We start from the raw sequence: 11,047 nt of genomic DNA, 5'->3' as shown, positions 1-11,047 counted from the left end.
TGTGCCGGTCCCAAGTCAGGAGCCTGTAATTCAGTGGTTGTCGTTTGTTTATGTGTTACATATTTGTTTTTCGTTCATTTTGTGTACATAAATAAGGCCGTTAGTTTTCTCGCTTGAATTGTTTTACATTGTCTTATCGGGGCCTTATATAGCTGACTATATGCGGTATGGGCTTTGCTCATTGTTGAAGGCCATACGGTGACCTATAATTGTTAATGTTTGTGTCATTTTGGTCTTTTGTGGATAGTTGTCTCATTGGCAATCATATCACATCTTCTTATTTATAGTCCCTATTCAAATGGCAATATCAAAAGTGCAAACACATCAAACGAATGGATGAAAACTGTCATATTCCTAATTTGGTACAGACGCAACGTTAGATATTGCTTCTACCACGAAAAATAGCGTTAAGTAAATAATTGACGGGATTTTTTTTTTAGAAATGCTGAAATAAATATTTCAAATTATACATGAAAATAAAGATTAATTATTAAATTTTCATATTATGATAGAGACAAAATAAAAATATAATATTCATAGCCTTTGGAAGACACAGATTATCCGAAAAAACGTTTACTTAGCGTTGTCCCATGTAACAAACTCGAAACATAAAACTCGAACAATTCGCGAAATGTTCACGCAACTCTTAGAAATTTTGAATGAACATTCTTTGACGAGATATTTTTCCGTATTGGTTAACATGGCTGTCTCCATTTAAAATTTGCATACATACATGTAGTTTCCAAAAAATATGATGTACGGAAATGTCCCATCGGAAATTTGATTTGGAAACTTGAAACATTTCAGTTCAAAAATAAAATTTTGACAGATAATTTATTAAACTGAAAGCACGATCGTTTTGTACTTAGTGTAAGCTCCCAAAATTCGAACTGAAAAATTAATTGAGCTGCATATTCAATACAAAACAATAAATTTGCAATGTCTTGCGGAAATGTCCAAGTTAAACTTTCATGCTTTCACAAAAATTTTACGGCCAAAAAAACAGAGATTTTTCGTGAAGATTATTTTTCGGCTTTGGTAACTATACCAATAAAAGGTACTTTTAAAGTTGAAGTTAGTACACCAAGTAGCATTGAGATAACAGGTTTATCCATAAAAAAGACGGATTAATGAAAATGTCTTGCAAGTTTGTCCGTTATCATAATTTGACGTCGCCACAAGCGTAATATGCTAGGGACGGCATGAACTGCATTCGCGTGTTCCTTCCTCCATCAAATATAAATGTCCTGCTTTCAACAAAACGAAATGATGCACACATTACAAAAATACACATCTTTAAGACGATCAGAAGTAAGAAAAGTTCAGTATCATAACTAGAAGCTATTGTATGTCACTACCTGAATAAAATCATACTCGGGTTGAATATATAATGCAGCAATATTCCTCCAAAAACACATAATTACTAGCAGTTCAATTGAATATCCTATTTTAATTATAAAATTAATATTGGCTTGGATTCTCACTGCATTTATACTTGTGTGTTATAATTTACATTTACCCAAAAAGAAAACCAGGACGAATTAAAAACCAATTGTTCAGAGAACAATTGAAGGTCTTTCCATCAAAACAATGTATTTTGATATGAAAGTTGTGAAACTAAGTTTAAAATGTCATTTCAATCGTCAAATGATAGCTCCTAGTAAGGTTAAGCTGATTCCAAAAATATATTGTTTCCATACATTTTTTTTAAAATAAGGGAGATAATTTGTTACTTCCGGTTTGAAAAATGTTACTTACGATTATTATATTTGAATATTTACTTGACACTGATTCCAGAAATATCTGGTTCTATATACTTTTATATAAATAAAGTACAAAAAATAGCTACTTCCGTTTTACAAAAGGTCACTTCCGGTTGTTTTTTCAAGGATAAATGGTTTGATACCTTTTTCTAAAAGTTTCATAGCTTTATCATGTATACATATAGAATAAAAGCAAAGGTCAAAATCTAGAACGTCAAATTTAGCTATGACCTTGAGATCAATTTCAAGGTCATAAACCAAGGACCTCAAATCAAAAGACCATATGTCTTAATTATATATACTTAATGAGTTATATCACCAAACGCGTATTTTTAAATACAAGAGGGGAGAAAACTCCCTTTTACATTCAACATACGCTTGCAATCAATATTTACATCTTACGACATGTCGCAACTAACAATTTATTAAAAATAATTTGTTGATATCTTATACAGTCTTTGGATATAAGTGAAAATAAGCCAAATTCAAATATTAGAATATGACCTTGACCTTTGACCTTGACCTAATTTTCATTTTTTGGGACAAAGGACCTCAAATCAAAAGATCCTAGGCCTCTATCACTTATGGTTTATAAGATAGAAATTCATATCACTTATATCAGATGCATAAGGGAAAATAACTCTCATATGGAGCGGTCATATCGCTTCGGTCAAAATAGGATAAATAATGCAAAGGATATAACGAGCAATTTTGTAAAATAAATTTGTCATAATCTTTTACGGTTGCGAAGGAGTTGCGCTCACAAGGAAAACAGTGTTTAGGGATAACTCCTACAAAGAAAAGTATTCGTTTATGCAGGGTAAATTTCGAAAGCGCATAAACTGTTCGATATCATATACAAAATATCTAAGCGACATATTGCGAAACAAATGTTTATCGCAAGAACAAAATTAGGCGGAAGGAAAATAAAAAATAAATGAAAACCAATTGTTCAGAGAACAATTGAAGGTCTTTCCACTGAAAACAATGTATTTTAATATGAAAGTTGTAAAATTAAGTATTTTACGGTTGCGAAGGAGTTGCGCTCACAAGGAAAACAGTGTTTGGGGAGATAACTCCTACAAAGAAAAGTATTCGTTTACGCAGGGTAAATTTCAAAAGCGCATAAACTGTTCGATATCATATACCAAATATCTAAGCGACATATTGCGAAATAAATGTTTATCACAAGAAAAAAATTAGGCGGAAGAAAAAAAAAATTAAAAATTAAAAACCAATTGTTCAGAGAACAATTGAAGGTCTTTCCATCAAAACAATGTATTTTGATATGAAAAGTTGTGAAACTAAGTTTAAAATGTCATTTCAATCGTCAAATGATAGCTTCTAGTAAGCTGATTCCAAAAATATATTGTTTTCATACATTTTTTTTAAATAAGGGAGATAATTTGTTACTTCCGGTTTGAAAAATGTTACTTCCGATTATATTTGAATATTTACTTGACACTGATTCCAAAAATATCTGGTTCTATATACTTTTATATTAATAAAGTACAAAAAATAGCTACTTCCGGTTTACAAAAAGTCACTTCCGGTTGTTTTTTTCAAGGTTAAATGGTTTGATACCTTTTTCTAAAAGTTGTATATCTTTATCATGTATACATATAGAATAAAAGCAAAGGTCAAAATCTAGAACGTCAAATTAAGCTATGACCTTGAGATCAATTTCAAGGTCATAAACCAAGGACCTCAAATCAAAAGACCATAGGTCTTAATTATATTTAGTTAATGAGTTATATCACCAAACGCGTATTTTTAAATACAAGAGGGGAAAAAACTCCCTTTTACATTCAACGTATGCTTGCAATCAAAATTTACGTCTTACGACATGTCGCAACTAACAATTTAGTAAAAATAATTTGTTGATATCTTATACAGTCTTTGGATATAAGTGAAAATAAGCCAAATTCAAATATTAGAATATGACCTTGACCTTTGACCTTGACCTAATTTTCATTTTTTGGGACCAAGGACCTCAAATCAAAAGATCCTAGGTCTCTATCACTTATGGTTTATAAGATAGAAATTCATATCACTTATATCAGATGCATAAGGGAAAATAACTCTCATATGGAGTGGTCATATCGCTTCGGTCAAAATAGGACAAATCATGCGAAGGATATAACGAGCAATTTTGTAAAATAAATTTGTCATAATCTTTAACGGTTGCGAAGGAGATGCGCTAACAAGGAAAACAGTGTTTGGGGAGATAACTCCTACAAAGAAAAGTATTCGTTTACGCAGGGTAAATTTCAAAAGCGCATAAACTGTTCGATATCATATACAAAATATCTAAGGGACATATTGCGAAACAAATGATTATCGCAAGAATAAAATTAGGCGGAAGAAAAAAAAAATAATCAGAAGAAAAACAATAGGTCTTTCCACAGAAAAGTGGAAAGACCTAATTAGATAGTGCGCCTTTCCAATTAAACGTCATTTTTCAGTTACACTAAATGATAGCAATATCTGACGTTGCGTCACAGACATTTTTTTTATGTAGAAAAGGAGGGATTAAACCTGGTTATATAGTTAGCTAAACCTCTCACTTGTTTGACAGAATATAAAAACACATTATATTGTCAACGATGCGTGAACAAAACAAACAGACACAACAGGTAAAAATGTCAAAAATAGGGATATAGCAGTCAACATTGTGTTACCAGCTTAATCACTATTAAATACTAAATGCTAAATACGCTTTCTTAAGAGTCGGCATGGTATATAAAACATAGACAAACATAAGCTCTAATGAGCTTTTAACTGACACTATGTTAACAAACAAATGTAACACAGCACATAAAAGTATACATCCAATTTACCCGAGGGTATCACCAGCCCAGTAGTCATCACTTCGGTATTGACATGAATATCAATCATTTGTTCATTTTATAAATTTCCTAATTACAAAACTTTGAATTTTTCGAAAACCTTAGGATTTTCTTATCCCAGACTTAGCAGTATGTGACACTACTTTTTGAAATTTTGGATCCTCAATGCTCTTCAACTTTGTACTTGTTTGGCTTTATAAACATTTTGACATGAGCGTCACTGATGAGTCTTGTGAAGACGAAACGCGCGTCTGGCGTACTAGGTTATAATCCTGGTACCTTAGATAACTATTAACAACCTCATTTTGATATTGCTCAAGTACTGGGTCCGAATCCTTTCTCTGACAGACACATAGTTTCATTATAATTAACAAAGACGTAGAATCGCGCGTTTCACGTCACACAGGAAGATATGAAAAAAAATTGCCGTTCAATGTATGATGAGATACATAAGTAAAGAGTAACGTCAAGTGGATACCACAAAAAAAAGGCTAACAGTAAAAGTAAGAAAGCATACAAATGTATAATGTTATCAGTGTTTCTTTAAATGTACCATAAGGAAAATATTGGTCACTGTCACTAGCTCCTTCGTCGATCGTATAAACGCTTTAGGCGGTAATACATTAGACCCGTTCACTTAGGACTGTTCCATGTTATGATTCTGATAGCTGTGAAGATATGTGACCCCCAAGTTCTTTTCCGTAGAACAAGGTGCTGTAAAAACTTGAAGTAGCGTAATGAATTTAATTATTTTCACAAGATTTGCGAAATATGTTTCCATTTCCCTTTCTATAGTTGCCAATAAAATGAAATAATCAATGTAAAGAACAATTAGACAGTGTCATATAGAATCGATCGGTAGAATTGACCAATCACAACTTCATGATCATCATACGATATTTTTAAAATCTTATCAAAATATTTTTGATAGATATGCTCCAAATCAAACATTATAGAAATAACACATAGCTTAGAGGGTGATAGGGCATATGTTATTCCGAGATACACGCATCACTCAAGAAAGTTTACGGTCGCCATCATGAGCTGATATCTGATATTCTTCCTCAGTCATGATAACCTTCCATCATTAACGAATTGAACAAAGAAATAACACGACGGATGTCGTATACGGTGCAGGAAATGCTTATAATTACCTTCCGGAGAACCTGATTTCACTCCCGGATTTAGTGGAGTTTCTTAATTATTATTTATAACTGTTGATGTAAATGTCCTTTGGTTTTGTGAGTCTTTGTTTACTCCTTGGCTTTAATTGTAATTGTCTACTCTATCACCCTCTTAGGTATATGTTATTTAATTTATTGTACTGACTGTCCTATCATTATTGCTTTTTACGGATGAATTTCATCAAAAAGTATTTTCTATGGCTTCACGTACATAACACCGTTACAGGTATTAGAAAAATGAACAGTAGTGTAGCAAGATGTTTTAGTTTTTTACAGTCAAATAAAAGTTTATGAAACAAAACGTAGATCTTGTCTTTAATAACTGGATGTAAATTCAATTAATTGTCCTTTAAATTATAGATTTTTGATTGGTCTTGTTATTAGTTAATAGTTATCAAAGGTACCAGGAATATAATTTAATATGCCGGACGCGCGTTTCGTCTGCATAAAACTCACAAATGACGCTCAGATCAAAATAGTTGTAAATCCAATCTTATGAAAAGACGAAGAGCATTGAGGACCCAAAATTCATAAACGTTGTGCCAAATACAAAACATTCAAAGTTTTGTAACAGGAAAGATATAAAAATAACTATATAACTAATATTCATGTCAACACCGAAGTGCTGACTACTGGGCTGGTAATACCATCGGGAACGAAACGTCCACCAACAGCAGTGGCATCGACCAAGTGGTGTAAATAGTTATCAAAGGTACCAGTATTATAATTTAACACGCCAGACGCGCGTTTCGTCTACACAAGACTCATCGGTGACGCTCAAATCAAAATAGTTGTAAAGCCAATCAAGTTAATATGATAGAGTAAATTAACACCCTCGCGTTAGCCAATAAAAATATTGCATTTAAACGTGCAGTATTATAATTCATATCATCATCTTGATTTATGGGAACGAATTTTGTTTATTATACTTCACATTAAAATGGCATATTTTGATTGGCTAATATGAGGGTGTTAATTTACTCTATCACATGGCTGAGCGGGTGACATTTGTTTGAATGTTACCCTCTCGTCCAGACCAATCAAAAATAAATTATTTAGAGGACTTTGATTTGAATTTACATCAAGTAATTAGATATAAAGCTTAAGTTTAATAATTTGACTGTCAAAATAAACAAAAATAAAACATCTTGCTTAACTCTGGTTGTCTTTTCTAATACCTGAAACGTTGTTATATACGTTCAGTCATAGAAAATACTTTTAAAATAAAACTAATCTGTAAAAGACAATAATGATAGGTCATTCAGTACATGTATAATAAATTATAACAAATAGCTGAGAGCTGAGAGGGAAAGATAGACTGTCACTTACTACGCGCATTATTGAATATTCAAAGCGTTTTTTGATAGATAGTACATTTTGTACTGGTTAGAAGAATAGACAATTTAGTTGTGGAACAATGGCTCGAAGACGAAATTAATCTATATTTGTAAGGTGTGTTGTGTAGCTTCGGAAGTCAATACATAGTTGAGACTTTCATTGTATTTGGTTATGCTTGTAAAGCGGTAGCTAAAGTGTATGTTTGTTAGAGATGTCGTTTTCTGAAATAGAGTCAGTTGGAATGTAGGTGAATTGGTAATTTCTTTTTTTCAGAACCTCAATGTAAAATTTACGTCAAACAATAATGATATTATTAGCAGCTTTATCGACAAAAACAAATTCCTTGGCTAGTTCTTTTAGTTAATGTTTGATACGATATTTAGGTTTACTGTGGTTATTGTTTAAGGTAAAATGTTCTTTAAAATGTTGAATACGTATATCAACTATGTTCATTACTGAATTAAATAAACTAGTCCAAAGATTTTTTGTCAGCTTTTTCCCGTTTTATCCATTTCAAACAATAAGTATGTAGTGAGTCGTGGATGATATTACGACACTCATTCCAATAATTAATAATTGACGGGGACGATATGAAGGTCCTTTACTGAGGTTTCATTTTAACTCTCTGTCTTGAACGATGTAAGAATCTCCTGTTATAACATGGGATATGGGTCCATAAATATGTATTTGGAATTACTGCAATAACATGAAGAAGGTGTTTTTTTCTCTGATATTAACATCTTTACACAATTGGCTATAACTAAACACAAATTTCCGGGTAGATTTCTTGTAAATATAACAAATAAGAGGGAGCGCAGTATCAGAATCGGAATATCCAGGAATTTGTTCTTTAACAGAATGATCGTTAAAAATATCGGCAATATTTACAAAATCAAAACCTTTATTGACATACTTTATTTTTAATAAAATGTTTTTTTATGATTTTCAGGGCGATCAATTTTGGGAAACAGTTTAGAATAATACTATGCCATTATAATTTGATCGATTTCATACTTAGAACTGCTAAATGAAATTGTGTTGCAATCCTCTAAAATTTTATTTAATTTATTAACCGGTAATGAACAGAGCTTTGTTGCCAGATAATGTCTGCCGTTGTTTTTTTAAATAGAAATTAGATCCGAAATATTTGTATGATTGGTCCAAAATTTTCTTTGATTGCGATTTTTTCTATGACCATGAGAATATATTTTCTTTCTGACGAAATTCATAATACTGTTGCATACACAATTCAATAATTGAAAACGCAATTGTCCTTAAACGGAGTTTATTTTTGAAAAACAATAATAAATAAGTGGTGTGATGACGAAATCAGAAAAAAATCGTTACAGTGTCCAGTTCTCCTAATAATAATTCCGCCTCACGATTGCCAATGAGACAACTCTCTACAAGAGACCAAAATGACTAAGAAATTAACAACTCTAGGTCACCGTACGACCTCCAACAATGAAAAACCCATACCGCCTTGTCAGCTATATAGGTCCAGAAATGAAAATGTAAAACAATTCAAACGAAAAAACTAACGGCTTTATTTATGAAGTGTGTTGACCCTACAAATTCCTCTATTTTGACTTTCCCTCTGGTATCTTTCGTCCCTCTTTTAGAATAATTGCACACTCTTTCACTTTGTTATCCACTTATCTGACAAACTATGTAGTATACAGAAGACGAAGAGAAAGAAATAGAAGAAACTTGGAACCAGCATCAACCGCTGCTGAAAACGATGGTCTAGCTGGTATGTATACATATAAAAAAAAAAATATTTCAAAACGAAAAATTACGAACTGCTGCATTGGTCAGGCTCATGTTTTTTCATCCATTATTTTTGTAAGGTAGTTAACTCTATAGAAGTTTTACTGTAGGGAACCCATATTTGTTTTTTTGATTCATTTATAGAAACTAGAATTGATAATCAGTAGTATTAGTATCTAAGGTATAATTGTTTTGTAAATAAAGGCAACAGTAGTATACCGCTGTTCAAAACTCATAAATCCATGGACAAAAAACTAAATCGGGGTTACAAACCAAAACCGAGCGAAACGCATTAAATATAAGAGGAGAACAACGACACAACACCGAAACGCAACACACACAGAAACGGACCAAGCATCAGACAAAACACCACGAGAATAACAAATATAACATGAAAACCAAATACATGAATTTGGGATAGACAAGTACCGTGCCTCGTCTTATCTCAATATCTCAAAAATAAGAGGAAACACAAACGACATAACGTTAAAATGCAACACACAGAGAAACGAACAAAAATATAACAATGACCATCTTCCTGACTTGGTACAGGACACTTTTAAAGGGGAATAAAAGTGGTTGGTTGAACCTGGTTTTATGGCATGCCAAACCTCGCACTTTAATGGCAAAGTTAAATATAACATTGAAATGACAACAAAATATTACAGGACTACAATACAAAAAAATAGGAGAACATATTAGACAAAGAAAAACATGATTAATAGATTAACAAAAAGCATCAGGTTTAAAATTCAATACGCCAAAAACGCGCCTTGTCCACACAAGACTCACCAGTGACGCCCAGATATAAAAGATCGAAAGTGAAAAATATACAAAGTTGTACAGCACTGAAGATCAAAAGTTGAAAAGGTTTCGCCAAATACGGCATTGTTTTTATGCCCGGGATAAGAACATTCTTATTATATAGAACAATTCATGCTATTGCAAACAGTAAATTTTATCAAATGAATATGAAAGAGATATACACAAAGAGACTTAAGTATTAACTAATTACATAAAACTAAACCTGAATACATAACGCCTAGATATAAAAGATCGAACGTGAAAAAGGTACAAAGTTGTACAGCACTGAAGATCAAAAGTTGAAAAGGTTTTGACAAATACGGCATTGTTTTTATACTTCAGTTTCATTATGTATATCTCTTTCATATTCATTTGTTAAAATTTACTGTTTGCAATAGTGTGAATTGTTTTATATAATATGAATGTTTTTATCCTGGGCATACAAACAATGCCGTATTTGGCAAAACCTTTTCAACTTTTGATCTTCAGTGCTGTACAATTTTGTAATTTTTTTCGTCACTGGTGAGTCTCGTGTGGACTAGACGCGTTTTTGGCGTATTGAATTTTAAACCTGATGCTTTTTGTTATCTATTAATCATGCTTTTCTTTGTCTAATATGTTCTGCTTTTTATTTGTATTGTAGTCCTGTAATATTTTGTTTTCATTTCAATGTTATATTTAACTGTGCCATTAAAGTGCGAGGTTTGGCATGCCTTAAAACCAGGTTCAACCCACCACTTTTATTCCCCTTTAAAAGTGTCCTGTACCAAGTCAGGAAGATGGTCATTGTTATAATATTGTTCGTTTCTGTGTGTGTGTTGCATTTTAACGTTGAGTCGTTTCTGTTTTCTCTTATTTTTGAGATAAGACGTGGCACGGTACTTGTCTATCCCATATTTATGTATTTGGTTTTGATGTTATATTTGTTATTCTCGTGGTGTATTGTCTGTTGCTTGGTCCGTTTCTGTGTGCTGTTGCGTTTCGGTGTTGTGTCGTTGTTCTCCTCTTATTATTTAATGCGTTTCCCTCGGTTTTGGTTTGTTGCCCCGATTTTGTTTTTTGTCCATGGATTTATGAGTTTTGAACAGCGGTATACTACTGTTGCCTTTATTTATGCACGGGATAAGAACATTCTTATTATATAGAACACTTAATGCTATTGCAAACAGTAAATTTTAACAAATGAATATGAATTATTGTAAACAATAAACGAATTATTGGTCACAGATGAATTTCAAACTTACACAACCGTCGATACAAGCCCAGCATGATAAACTTCGACTGTCGACGCTACCAGTCTGTCATAAAAAATGGTACTATTATTCAAATTTAATATACG

This window comes from Mytilus trossulus, chromosome 9 (assembly GCF_036588685.1).
Source record: "Mytilus trossulus isolate FHL-02 chromosome 9, PNRI_Mtr1.1.1.hap1, whole genome shotgun sequence".
Classification (NCBI taxonomy): Eukaryota; Metazoa; Mollusca; class Bivalvia; order Mytilida; family Mytilidae; genus Mytilus; species Mytilus trossulus.
Note: the sequence above shows the minus strand (reverse complement) of the source record.